The sequence below is a fragment of the Electrona antarctica genome (genome assembly GCF_951216825.1).
Source record: "Electrona antarctica genome assembly, chromosome: 7".
NCBI lineage: Eukaryota > Metazoa > Chordata > Actinopteri > Myctophiformes > Myctophidae > Electrona > Electrona antarctica.
The window spans coordinates 56,918,962-56,933,290 of NC_136812.1; the positions used below are offsets into that span (position 1 = coordinate 56,918,962).

Sequence of the window (14,329 nt, forward strand, 5' to 3'; positions counted from 1 at the left end):
AGCCAATTAAAATCATAGTGTTTTCAATATCATCAACAATAACAAAACAACAATAACATTACAGGGCAGAAAAAGTAAAACACTGTATAGTGGTGGAAAAGGAAGGGGGTGAACACCTGTTTAAGGGAGAAGTGATCATTTCCTCTCCCTTGGGCCTGCTGAAAGGTGGTTTTTCAGACCTGTTTTAACCATAGATGCTTAGATATAGATGCCTCACTGCAGTTTGTTGAGCGACCTCATTGGTCGCTGCAGTTCATTGGAGCGAACTCATTGGTTGCTGCAGTTCGTTGGAGCGACCTCATTGGTCGCTGCAGTACGTTGGAGCGACCTGTCTCCAACAGGAGGAGGAAGTCAAGTGGAAGTGCTGAAAGCATGATGCGTCGCTGCCACTCAAGTGACTACTGGCCAATCACAGTGCGCCTTTTCCGGGACACATTGCCTTCAGTTGAGATACAGATTACAGACACCCCAGAGCCGGAAGAGGCGTCTACCTTTATATGTCTATGGTTTTAACACTTACACTGCAGCCTAGTGGCCACAAGTGGAAAATAGCTTGCGCAGGGCCGGAATTGTGGAGACTACTACTCAAGTACTTCCGTTTTCTCTGCACAGAAGAGGCTCGCAGACCTCCATTGATGGAAAAAAAAATCAGGGAGGGGGTCTGGGCATTCCACGTCTGGGTGGCCGTGCTGTAGAAGGAGAATTCATCCATATTTGTTTTGAAATATAGGAGCAGTATAATAATCCATAATATAGTCCTCGTCTATCGATCTCCCTACGAACATACAGCTGTTTAATTTGATCCTCCCAGTGAGCTCATTTAAAGTGGAAACTGTCTTTCTATTTTTTACCCCATGGTGTGAATGCAACGGTCACACCGTTTACAGTGGACATCTTTTTATTTAATTTTTGTCCCGTTATAACTGTGGACACGAAGGTGTGACTTCAGATTACCTGACCGATTGAAACTCTTGTTACAATGTTTACATTGGAAAGGTTTTTCTCCTGTGTGGAGACGAAGGTGTGACTTCAGATTACCTGACCACCTGAAACTCTTGTCACAATGTTTACATTGGAAAGGTTTCTCGCCAGTGTGGACATACTGGTGTCTCTTCAGGTGACCTGACTCACTGAAACTCTTTTTACAACGTTTACATTGGAAGGGTTTTTCTCCAGTGTGGACACCTTGGTGTGTCTTCAGGTGACCTGACTGACTGTAACTCTTGTCACAATGTTTACAGTGAAAAGGTTTCTCGCCTGTGTGGACACGAAGGTGTGTTTTCAGGGAATATGATGCAGTAAAACTCTTGTCACAATGTTTACATTGGAAAGGGTTTTCTTCAGTGTGATGATGAAGGTGTGACTTCAGTTCACTTGACCATCTGAAACTCTTGTTACAATGTTTACATTGGAAAGGTTTTTCTCCAGTGTGGACACGGATGTGTGTCTTCAGGTTACTTAACTGACTGAAACTCTTGTTACAATGTTTACATTGGAAAGATTTTTCTCCAGTGTGGATAAGCTGGTGTCTCTTCAGGTAACCTGACTCTCTGAAACTCTTGTCACAATGTTTACAGTGGAAAGGTTTTTCTCCAGTGTGGACACGCTGGTGCTTCTTCGGGTAACCTGAGTCACTGAAACTCTGGTCACGCCATTCGTCATCATCGTCTTCACTGGTCTCCTCCCAATCATCACTGTCTTCAGTGACTTCAGTGTCAGATTCAGATTCAACTTCAACTTCAGAGCAGTGGGAAGGTTCCTCTGGTATGTGAAGTAGGTCCTCCTGGTCATCTTTAAGCTCCTCCTGTTCTTCTTTAATGTGTGGAGGCTCTGGTTCCTCCTGGAGCAGACTGGGGCTCCTCGCCTGTTCAAGAGAAACCTCCTCTTTACACACAACCATGTGCAGGATGTCTAGGAGCAGAAACATAACATGATGGTCAACACTGTATTCCTAAAATGTAAATCCATTCTTCTTCCATGTTGCATGTACAAAATGCATCCGTCACCTTAGCTTTTAACCGTTATTTTAAACCAGGGGTGCCCAAACATTTTTTACTTGAGAGCTACTTGGCCAGCTCAACATGACCTACCCATCCAAAACAAATGACCCGAGGGAGCTTTTTAATAGAGGTGCTGGCGTTACATGTAAGCAGTGTTGGGCAGTAACGAGTTACTAGTTACATATTACTGTAATATTATTACTTTTTCCAGTAACGAGTAGTATAACGAATTACTCTGCAGAAATAGTAATATAGTAACTATTTACTCCGCCAAAACACGCTTCGTTACTCCTTACTTTCACTTAAAAATGAGCGGCATTTGTTTTGGTCCATTCGTTCGGTTATGCACTCATAGTAGATGGTTGTTGCATGGCATGCAAAAATAGAACAGATGTACAAGCTATCAACGGGTAAAAACAGACATGCGTTGTAGTTTGTAGATCTGTTTTTGTTGGCCTGCACAGCCTGTGCACAGTTATGACGTAGCGTATGCGTCTGGGGCTAAGGTCTGGGCTCTGGGGTCGTGTCTCAGACTCCTTCACTTCCAAAAAACAACAGACAGACAGACCATGACAGAGAAATGTATCGGTATTATTTTGCATTCTTGTCTGTCAAAGATGCCAAGTATATTAATGTCCGTTGTGCGTGTGCAAAAACTGTCTAAACGTGTTGAAGCATCTGTTTAAAGACGCACGAGAAACACAGAGCTCCCCCTGTGCAGGCAAAACAGACTGGATTTGATCCGCCAGGACATTAAATGGAGACTATCTGAAGAATTGGCTCGTCGCTGGGTGTATTGTTGTAGACGAGAGGTTAACCTGTCCCTCATGAACAGTTGACTCGGCCTCATTTAGATCCATCATGGTCCGGAGCGGTTGCGCAAAGAACCACCCGGAGGCAGCACTGTTTAATGCAATGTATTTGTGTGTGTTTAATATACGTGTTTTGTTGTTGAATTACTCATGACAAAGTTGTAAAAGTCAACAGTATGTATATCCATAAAATAAGCAAGCATCATGCTAGCAGACAATACACTAGTTCTGTCTTTCAATCATTTTATTATTATTATATTTTCACAATCTGATAGATACGCCGGCTACTTTCTGCTTGCTTATGTTATGGATATAGGCCTACATACTGTTGAGTGTCGACATTTACAACTTTGTCAACAAAAATACTTATACATGCAATGATGCACAAATAAATTGCATTAAACAGTGCTGCCGGGTGGGTCTTTGCGCAACCACTCTGGCATTGGAAAATAAACTTTGAGGTCCAATGTTAGGCTGCCTCCAATCTGAGAACCCATCGGCAAATAAAGGAATAGCAGCGTCCTCTTTTTCCTTGAAATTGGACGAAAGTCAAAAGTCTGTCTTGAGAGGCTGCCTCAAAAAAGTCAGACTGTTGCTTTATTTTATTGTTTGTTATTTATGTATACAATATATACTGTCCGTTTAGAGATGCTGCAGCCACGTGTGTGCAGTTCAGATTGTTGATGTTGAATCCCAAATGTGGAATATGCAGCATAAAAAGGCCGACGAGAGACTATTTTTGTTTTATATCCTGCAATTATTCAGTTTGGCTGATTGGAGACTTCTTATTCCAATGAATTGGATTCAGTTGTAAAAGGAGCTGGCTAAACAGAGATTGTGTTGTGTTGTGGGTGGAAGGGGCCCGGTTGAAAAGTAATATAAAGTAATATGTAACAGTATTACTCTTGATTCCAAGTAATAAGTAATGTAATATTATTACTTTTACTAAGGAGTAATAAGTAAAGTAAAGATATTACTCTCCTAAGTAATATTTCCCAGACAAACACACTTGGAATGTGAAATAGTGGGAAAAACCCTTCCTCCCATTCTGTATGGAAGTGGTGCTTTTTCAGGTTCTTTATAATGCTACTGCCTCTTGAAAACAAAGCATTTCCCTACATTTAGAAGCCGTGAAGGGAGCCCACAGGCCCTTCTCCATGTCAAGCAATCATGTCACCTTAAGTAGCAGAAGCCAAAAAGAGGGGTTTTGTGATTTTTGACACACACACACACACACACACACACACACACACACACACACACACACACACACACACACACACACACACACACACACACACACACACACACACACACACACACACACACACACACCTTTTATATATATATATATATATTGAGGTGCTGGCTTCAGCCTCTGTCTCTCCGTTTTCATCATCATCTTCACTTTTCACTGCTAGTAACGTCATCACTTGTTCTGGTCTTTGAAGTAGCTCCTCTTGTTCATCTTTAATGTGTGGAGGTTGAGGTTCCTCCTGGACCAGACTCCCCTCCTCATGTTCAGGGGAAACTTCCTCTTTACCAGTGTTGTAACTAACGCCCTTACATCACGTTACGTTACCTAACGGCGCTACTTTTTGCAGTAACTTGTAACCTAACGCTTTACATTTCCCTATTCCATAACGGCCTTATAGTTATTGTCTGTGCGTTACCTGCGTTATGGCGTTATGTTATTATGTCAACTTATGTGATCCAAGTGAAAAGTATCCCCATACAGCTCTGTGAGTCTATCTGGCCCCATACAGCGCCGTGCGTCTATCTGGCTATCACAACGCGTCGCGTTGTGAGAGAAAAAAAAAGTCTCGTCTCTTGGAATATTAAGGCGTGACACTCAATGCACTTAAAACAGCTCCTACTTTGCCCTCTTCTTTATCCACGTGTGGGGAATGGGATAGCACTGTTGTCGGGATCCGTATATAAAGTATAAGTGACAATGAGTGAGTTATGAGTTTGTGACACGATGTGTTGCGCGCCCGCAGATCTGCCCTTCATGCAACAAATGTAAACGACAGATCCGCATCGCGCATGTGGGCAGCGGGCAGCCCCATGCGGATTTCTCGTTTTATGGAACGAACGTACGTACCGGTATGCTGTTAGCTTGTTGCTAACGGGACCCCCCCCCTCCCCTCTCTCTCTCTCTCTCTCTAACTTGAAAAACTTTGGCTTTGGGCAGGTGCAGGCTATGTTTTGTTGGGCTGCATATATATCCATATATAAAGACCTTTTTGGTCTGAGTGACTCGGTCGGATTTTTTCTTTTCTTTTCTTTCCACCAAATGCCAATAAAATAATTTGGGTCGCACATATTTAATAGAGTCGGTCGGCATCCGGAGACAAATGTATTATTTTGCGTGGCCTTCCCCTCTCAACGGTTCCTTTCAGAGCACTGGTCAGCAAAATACCAATGTGCAGAAATACATTTTCAAAATACCTGAACAGTGAATATACTAAAATGGAAGATGAGCTCAAAAATACATTTGACAAATTAGAATATCTCTCTACCACTGCAGATATATGGACTGCAAACACTTATTTTTCTGTAATGTCAGTCTGGCAAAGGAGTGTAGTTGATTTACTTGAATACTGCCAAAATAGTATTGTTAACTTTACGGTGTAAGAAGAGTGTACTCTATTTTGTATTTGATTATTATTTATTTCCGTCATATTGCACAGCACCATTTGTTTTGAAGGCAATAAAGATGCCTGTCAAAATTTCTGAACATGTTTTATTGTTCCACTACATTTCATAATGTTAGGAGGGAGTTGTCTTTTCTCTTACTGTGCGACAGAATAAAAAACCTTCTTTTAAATCGTTTTTTATATTATTATTTTTTAAAGTAAAGTTAAGTAACTTGAAAATAGTTACTTTCATAATTTAATAACTAGTACAGTAACTAGTTACTTTTTTAGATAAGTAACTATAACTATAACTCTTTACTTTTTAAAAGTAACTTGAACAACACTGCTCTTTACACACAGGCAGGTACAATGAGAGCAAAGCATTAAATGTTTGAACTTTGAACATTATTTCACGCAGTGTTTAGCTTTGGTAGTTGGACAAACTTCAGCAGAGAGAGAATAAAACCTACTGATGTCCAGGTGGTTTTCAGGTTCCTGTTTAACACTCCAAAACCTCTTCACCTTCAGGCTGGACTCTGCACTCTGGCCTGCAATGAAGGAATAGAATAAGGACTTGAATGCGGTTACGTTTAGGAATACCTGGTGCCGAGTCCGACCATTCAGTTTGCAGGATTTGACCTAGGGTGAGCGTATTCTGGGGCGAGAATTATCATATTTAAATAAAACAGTACATACCTATCTTGTACAGCTTCACTACAGGTTGCATCGCTGCATAAAGCAGTCCATGTCCCTGGTTCAGATTCAGATTCAGATTCAGATACCTTTATTTGCCATTTGTGTATACACACATAGGAATTTGCTTTGACATTAACATGAGTGCATTCAATTCTTTTTTCACAAATACCAACAGACATAAGACAACACCGTGCAGGGAAATAAATATAAAGTGCAGGGCAGTAGTTCATAGTGCATCAAATGTTGCCGGTGATTAAAGTGCCGGTGTCACTAGGAGGCAGGGGTGGAAGGGAAGCCAGAGTCATTGAGCAGCCTGGCAGCTGACGGGAAAAAACTTAGTCTGTGGCGGGCTTTCGTAGCCTTCAGCAGCCGCAGTCTTCTCCCAGAGGGGAGCAGGGTGAGGAGGCCGTGGCCAGGGTGGGAGGAGTCGGCCATAATCTTCCTTGCTCTCTTCAGCGCCCTGGCGTCGTGCAGGGACTTGAGGGAGGGCAGAGGGTGGCCAATCACCCTCTCCGCAGAGCGAATCACCCGCTGCAGCTTGGTGAGGTCTTTAGCAGCAGCAGCAGGGAACCAGGTGATGATGGAGTGTGTGAGGATGGACTCCACAATGGCTGTGTAGAACTGAGTCATCATGAGCCTCGACAGCCTGAATTTTTTCAGCTGTCGGAGGAAGTACAGCCTCTGCTGGGCCTTCTTCAGGAGGGCCATGATGTTCAGCTCCCACTTGAGGTCCCGAGAGATAGTCATGCCCAGGAACCGGCATGACTCCACTGAGGTCACCGGGGTGTCTCCCAGCATGATGGGAGGGGGCGGGGCTGCGTTCCTGCGGAAGTCCACCACCATCTCCACTGTCTTAAGAGCATTAAGCTCCAGGTTGTAGTTGCTGCACCAACTCTGCAGCCGCTCGATCTCCTTCCTGTAGGCCGACTCATCCCCTTTAGAGATGAGGCCCACCAGGGTGGTATCGTCAGCAAACTTCAGGAGCTTGACTGACGGATGGAGGGAAACACAGCTGTTGGTGTACAGGGAGAACAGAAGTGGGGACAGGACACAGCCCTGCGGGGAGCCGGTGTTGGTGGACCTGGAGCTGGAAATGTTCTTCCCCAGCTTCACCCGCTGAGACCTGTTTGTAAGAAAGTCCGTAATCCACCTGCGAGTGGAGTCCGGCACTTGCAGCAGGGACAGCTGGTGCTCCAGGATGGATGGCAGGATCGTGTTGAAGGCAGAGCTGAAGTCCACGAACAGGATCCTGGCGTAGTTGCCTGCAGTGTCAAGGTGTTCTAGCGTATAGTGCAGGGCTATGTTCACGGCGTCCTCCGTGGATCTATTGGCCCTGTACGCAAACTGCATCGGGTCCAGCACAGGATCTGTGATGCTCTTCAGGTGAGCCAGGACAAGGCGCTCCAGGACCTTCATGACCACAGAGGTCAGGGCGACAGGTCTGTAATCATTAAGGCCCGTGACCTTAGCCTTCTTGGGGACGGGGATGATGGTTGAGGCCTTGAAGCACACTGGAACCTGACACAGCTCCAACGAGGCATTAAAGATGTTGGTGAACACCGGGGCGAGCTGGTCAGCGCAGTGCTTCAGGACAGAGGGGGAGACAGAATCCGGGCCGGCCGCCTTCCGGGGGTTCTGGCTCCTCAGCAGCAGTTTCACCTCTCTCTCCGTGACAGAGAGGGGGGGATGCGGGGGTGGTGGATGTGGCAGGGGGGGGTGGTGGAAAAGGGCGGGACGGAACCTCTCTTTCTCGAATCTGCAGTAGAACTCATTGAGCTCGTTAGCAAGGGGGAGGTTGTCAGACGCCTGTGGAGACTTGGGCTTGTAATTGGTGATGGTCTTGAGGCCTTTCCAGACGGAGGAGGAATTCCCCTCAGAGAGCTGTTGCCGCAGTCTCTCTGAGAAGCGATGTTTCGCCTCCCTCACCTCTTTGGCAAACCTGTATTTGGCTTGCTTGAACAGAGCCATATCTCCACTACGCCTGGCCACCTCCTTCTCCGTCCTTAGCCTTCTGAGTTGGGCTGAGAACCAGGGCTTGTCGTTGTTATAGATCTTCCTGAAGCGGAGTGGGACACACACCTCCTCGCCGAGACTGATGAATGATGTCACAGTGTCTGTGTATTCATCCAGGTTGTTTCCAGCCTCAGGCCCCGCCCACTTGACAAAGTCCTGGTCACAGCCAGCGCTCTCCAGCCAGGCACGGAGTCGCTCACATGCGTCACTGGACCAAACTCTGTAGTTCCGCACTACAGGTTTAGAGATTTTTAATCTCTGCCTGTAGTGAGGGATCAGATGGATGAGATGGTGATCACCTTTGCCCAGCGCAGCACGGGGGACAGAGTGGTAAGCTTGCTTGATTGTACAGTAGCAGTGATCCAGAGTGTTCACTCCCCGAGTTGGGCACGTGACCTGCTGCCTGTATTTGGGGAGAGCCCGACTCAAATGAGCCTGGTTGAAGTCCCCCAACACTACAGCAAAACTGTCCGGGTAATTACGCTCTGCCCCCGACAGCTGTTCTGCTAGTGTGTCTACTGCTGCTGTGACGTCAGCATCCGGAGGAATGTAAACACACACAAGGATGAACGCGTTAAACTCACGTGGGGAATAGAATGGGCGACAAAGGATGAAGAGAGATTCAATTGTAGTAGAACAGTGTTGGTGAATCACTGTCACGTCAGAACACCAGCGATTGTTTACAAAAAACATTAGTCCGTCTCTCGCTGTTCCTCTGACAACGTTGCTGTTTTGGAGGTCATCTCTCTAGATACAGCAGACCTCTGCCTGTGGTGCTCTGTGGAAATCACCAGTAGAAAGAACTGTTGGCTCTCAGCAACCTTACATTATACCATCATGTAATCAAATCAAACTATCTTAGTATCTACCATACTCTGTTCAGTTGAAAGGTGCAATCACTAGGTAAGTGCTAATATCGTTGTCCCCCATCCTGATATAAACGCCAGGGGAAACATTTTAATTAAATCTAGGTGTTCTAAGGTTTGCCCATGTGCCCCTGGCAGGGAAATAAAACTTTCGGGCAAGTGGAGTTTGCTTTCATGCTCAGTGCTCCTTTGGGAGGGGACGCAACCGTCTATAAGCACAACACAAGATATCTGTCTAAACACCTGAACGTAGCCACAGCACTCTGTCTTCTGCTCTGTGAAATGTCACATAAGAGCACTGTTTATTGTTATTATGTGCTGTTTTCATTGTGGCTACACTTGCAAATATAAAATAATTGTGAACCCATAATCACATATTCATAGCTATGTAGGTATTCAGCATAACCAGGTTTTTTTTTATCGCACAGCCCCATCATTTTATAATGGACAATTGACTTTTCGAGCAAGTGGGCATGACCTTTTGCAAGTAGAATATAAGATGCATTTGCCCGACAGGACCTCTGAGACCTTAGTGTCAACCCCTAAATAAATTAAAATGTCCAAGAAATTGTGAAAAGTAACAAAACATAGCCGATCTACAAGCTCAAAAATGTGTTGCATCCTGACACGTTGTGAGCTTGTAAATCAGATTTATGGGTTTAGGGGGAGTAGTTTTCAAAAAAAAGAGGTGTTAATCCTGTCTGTGGCCGATTCTGTCGAAGTACCCAAAGGCAGTAGTGAGGGGCAGTAGTGAGGGGGGGGGGCGTATGCGGTGAAAGCCGGAATTACGCTCAATGTAAACAGGAAGTAAGAAAAATGCTGTTAAAAGACGTCTGAAAACTACGGACGAATACATTATACAAGCACCCCGTAGGTCTCTGTAACATTTGGGGCAACAGCACCTTATATTTGTACATGTTTGGAGTTTTACGGGCTCAGCTGGTGTCTCTGCAGTGTCCACAGGGGAAAGAGCACTAAGACGCTCATAGATATGAAAATGTCAAATTCGATCAAATATGCTACATAGCGAGTCTTAACTTAAGACTAGTGTGTAGTTTGATGTTGTGTATGTAACAGACACACCTGCAGTGTGTAGTTTGAAGTTGTGTATGTAACAGACACACCTGCAGTGTGTAGTTTGAAGTTTGTGTCTTGTAACGGTTTCCTCAGTAGCTTATTTGGGGTGCCAGGCAGGCGTGTACCTACCAGAGGAACTTAGCCTCTCCTTTTTTGTGTAGCCAGGTGGTTTAAGGAAATCGGACAAAGGACTCAATACAAAATAATTAACCCTTAAATTAGATTGGAACAGTTTGTATTGAATGTTTAGAAGCAGGGATGGGTTAGATCACAACATTGGCTTTCAAAGAAAATAACAAAATCAAACAAATATTCAGAACGAAAAATATAAAACAAATATAAACAAATAACGAAACTCCAACAAAATATATTCAATAAATGTTCAACTCAAAATATTGGGCACAAATGTGGTTATTAATTCAATTCACCACTCCTTTGAAATAAAGCAAAATGGGTCTTTGAGAGTTCAGTTCAAACAAAACAAAAGGGACACAGATCATCCTGCTGTAGGGAGTGGTTAAGAAAAATCCTCTTGCTGTTAATTAAGTGGCTTTAATCCAAATGTGTACGTATTTCTCCTGTTGTCAGTGACAGTGTCTGGGTTACCTGTGAGTGGTTTAGGGTCCCACTAGGTCAACTCAAAAATAAGGAAACAATCCTCCTGCAACAAATCACCTCCTCAGTTTACTTCTCCTCCCTGGATTTCAGCACAGTGGAGTTGGAAGAATCTCGGCAGGCCTTCTTATGCAGTGAGTGAATGTGTTTCTAAAACATGCTCCAACTCGAGCCACTTAAATGATCAAAATAAAACAGGTAGAGAACATGCAGAGAATGCTGGACACTGTCTTTGAGAGCTGCTGCCAGCATGCAAACTGTTTCTCCCACACCGAGTGACACACCTGTGGCAACTTTATCCTGAGTAGGGAGATTGCCAGGTGTCAATCATCGATAAGTGGTGATGGCCTGTTAATTATCCAATTAGTCAATTAAGAGTCAACACACATACATGCAGTGTGTAGTTTGGATGCGTGTAACACATACCTGCAGCGTGTTCAGGCCCGGCGGAATGCGCTGGGCAGAGTGGGCAATTGCCCAGGGCGCCAACCACTGGGGGGCGCCAACTACAGTCCATCTATCGTGTTTACGGTGACAGTTGACACGGCCTCTCTCTCATGCTGTTAAGTTACTAGCCCTGGTCCAGTGCTATTAAGTTACAACTTACACCTATTTCCTTTTAATAACCTGGGTAAACTGTGCAGCATTGGGAGGCAAAGGGAAGGCACGTATTATTGTGAAGGGGCAGAGGATGCAGGTGCTGTTGTTGCTGCGTGTCGAGACTTGGATTAATGCCTGCCGCGTGGATTTAAGCTGTCAAAACTATTTTGTTAAAGTTAAATATGCCACAGACACTTTCCTGAACTGTGCAGCTGATACACAGATACAGCATTGTCATATTTAAAAGCGCTGTATAGCTTCTCTCAGCTCAAAGCTTGTATCAACAGAATATGAATAAGAAGATAAATGAACAGCTGACGTCCCGACGTCAGGTGTGGTACTTAATTACATAGTTGTTTCAGTTAATTTTAAGTTCTGCATCGGCATAGGGATTCAAAATGTTAACATATATTATTATTATTATTATTTTTCTTCTTTTAAAAAAAAATATATATAATTATTTAGGTCTTGTGGTCTACCTGCACAGCCTGTGATCTACTGGTACTGTATATCACAATCTCCCTTTTGGGCACCCCTGTTTTAAACCTTTATTTCGTTTTTTTTAACTGAAATCTTTGCTTCTGCAGGTCCCTGAAACTAATTTTTTTCAGATGGAGGTCCCTGAAACTAAATGTTTTCAGATGGAGGTCCCTGAAACTAAATGTTTTCAGATGGAGGTCCCTGGAACTAAATGTTTTCAGATGGAGGTCCCTGGAACTAAATGTTTTCAGATGGAGGTCCCTGGAACTAAATGTTTTCAGATGGAGGTCCCTGAAACTAAATGTTTTCAGATGGAGGTCCCTGGAACTAAATGTTTTCAGATGGAGGTCCCTGAAACTAAATGTTTTCAGATGGAGGTCGGTGGCCAAATACAGATCATTTTGGAGCTCCTTGACATGGAAAAGTTTGAGAACCACCAATATAGAAAACTGTCATGATTTAGAAGGCATTTGTAGAATCTGGTCTCAGGTCTTGGGTTAAAGAAAAGAAGAGCACATGAAACTTACTGAGGTGTGGCTGGTCTTCAGCTTCCCGTTTAATAGAAACGTCTTCAGCTTCCTGTTTAATAGAAACGTCTTCAGCTTCCCGTTTAATAGAAACGTCTTCAGCTTCCCGTTTAATAGAAACGTCTTCAGCTTCCTGTTTAATAGAAACGTCTTCAGCTTCCTGTTTAATAGAAACGTCTTCAGATTCCTGGTTAATAGAAATGTCTTCAGCTTCCTGTTTAATGGAAACGTCTTCAGCTTCCTGTTTAATAGAAATGTCTTCAGCTTCCTGTTTAATAGAAACGTCTTCAGCTTCCCATTTAATAGAAACGTCTTCAGATTCCTGTTTAATAGAAACGTCTTCAGGTTCCTGTTTAATGGAAACGTCTTCAGCTTCCTGTTTAATGGAAACGTCTTCAGCTTCCTGTTTAATGGAAACGTCTTCAGCTTCCTGTTTAATGGAAACGTCTTCAGCTTCCTGTTTAATGGAAACGTCTTCAGCTTCCTGTTTAATAGAAACATCCCTGGCTGAGTCTGGAGAGTTCATCTTCACCTGGGAGTGATGCATCATGGGTATTTTAGTTCTTATGAGTCTGGAGAGTTCGTCTTCACCTGCAGTCTGGACTCCGGTCTGAAATCAAGTGAAAAAGGAAGGACTTTAATAACTGGAGACCTATAGTCCGGCAGCCGGGGGTGTGGAGTTGGAAATGTGTTAAATCGGTTTTTTTAATTGGCCTAAAATATTGCCTATATACTTACATTAATGAATGCACTTACTGACCGGCTGTCGGTATTGAGCAATTTATTTTATAGGGGTTTGAATGTGAACATACAACAAGTAAGACGCGCGAACGCGGGAAGCGATCGCAGCTCGTAAATTGCAATAACAATTAGTGCAGTTAGCTGTCTAACGTGTGCGCAGTTGGCTGTCTAACGTGTGTGTGTGTTGTGTATATGTGTGTATCTGTGTCAGACTGCCACAACAGTAGGGATGGAGCCTGAAAACCGGGGCCATTACAAACCCGGTTCGGCATTTATCGAGACCCGAGTATCAATAAGCTTTTGGCTTGTCGAGCCTCTTATCGGGTATAGCCGCAGCTGCTGACGTCATGGGCAGCTCGCTATATAATAAGGGGCAGGCGCATAGCGTGGATTAAATGATTGACGGGGGGTGGCAGCACATCTCCGACCGGAGGTGTGAACGTTTTTTGCCGACGTGCGAATGGGGGACAATTTAAAACAAAGGCGGATTACATGCTGTAGTTTGCTACCAACAGAAATTTGCATGCAGGAGGGCTGCCAAAGTAGGCTATCTTTTGCTGTTTTTTCACCACCTCTCTTCAAAGTTAAACTGGGCAAAATGGTAAATGGTGCATTTATATAGCGCCTTTATCCAAGGCGCTTTACATAGATTGTGCATCAATTCACCCAGTCACACACACATGCATACACCGATGGCAGCAGAAACCATGCAAGGCACTAGCCAGCACATCGGGAGCAATTTGGGGTTCAGTGTCTTGCTCAAGGACACTTCGACACTAACTCTGGGGGAGCCCGGGTTCGAACAGGCAACCTTGCGGTTACCATCCAGCCACTCTACCCCTGAGCCACCGCCGGCAAGCTCTAAACTGAGCACGGTGGTAAGGGGGCCGAGACGCGACGGGTGGTTGCGTTATGGTTGCGCCGTGGAAGTATGGTGGAACGGGTGAAAATGTTTTGGTTACATGTTTAAAAAGACAAGAGGGGAGCTAAATGCAATAATTAACTAGCTGGGGAGTGCATTTCACATGGGGTTGGGGCAGACCATTGTCTGACCACGGACTTCCACGCTTTCTGCTTCGCATCGAAGACAGCTTGACAGCTTTGTGCTGTGGTGAAATCACCGCCAGCCTCCGGTGTCCTCTGTGAGACATGTTAAGCTGAAGCAGCTAGCATGGAAGCTAACGGTCATAAGGATTATGCACACAACCATGCTGTTATCCACGCATCCATCCGATAGCTTTTAAATGTAAATGTTCCATCCAC

General features: G+C 44.4%; 1 protein-coding gene across 1 annotated transcript in view; it reads right to left on the reverse strand.

The window, feature by feature from the left end:
• Positions 1–719: 719 nt before the first annotated feature.
• LOC306927002 (uncharacterized protein) overlaps positions 720–14,329 on the reverse strand; it is a 122,655-nt gene continuing 109,045 nt past the window's right edge. The window contains exon 4 of the mRNA XM_079506575.1: positions 720–775. The gene's annotated coding sequence lies outside the window, so the exon portion shown is untranslated. The remainder of the gene's footprint in view (positions 776–14,329) is intronic.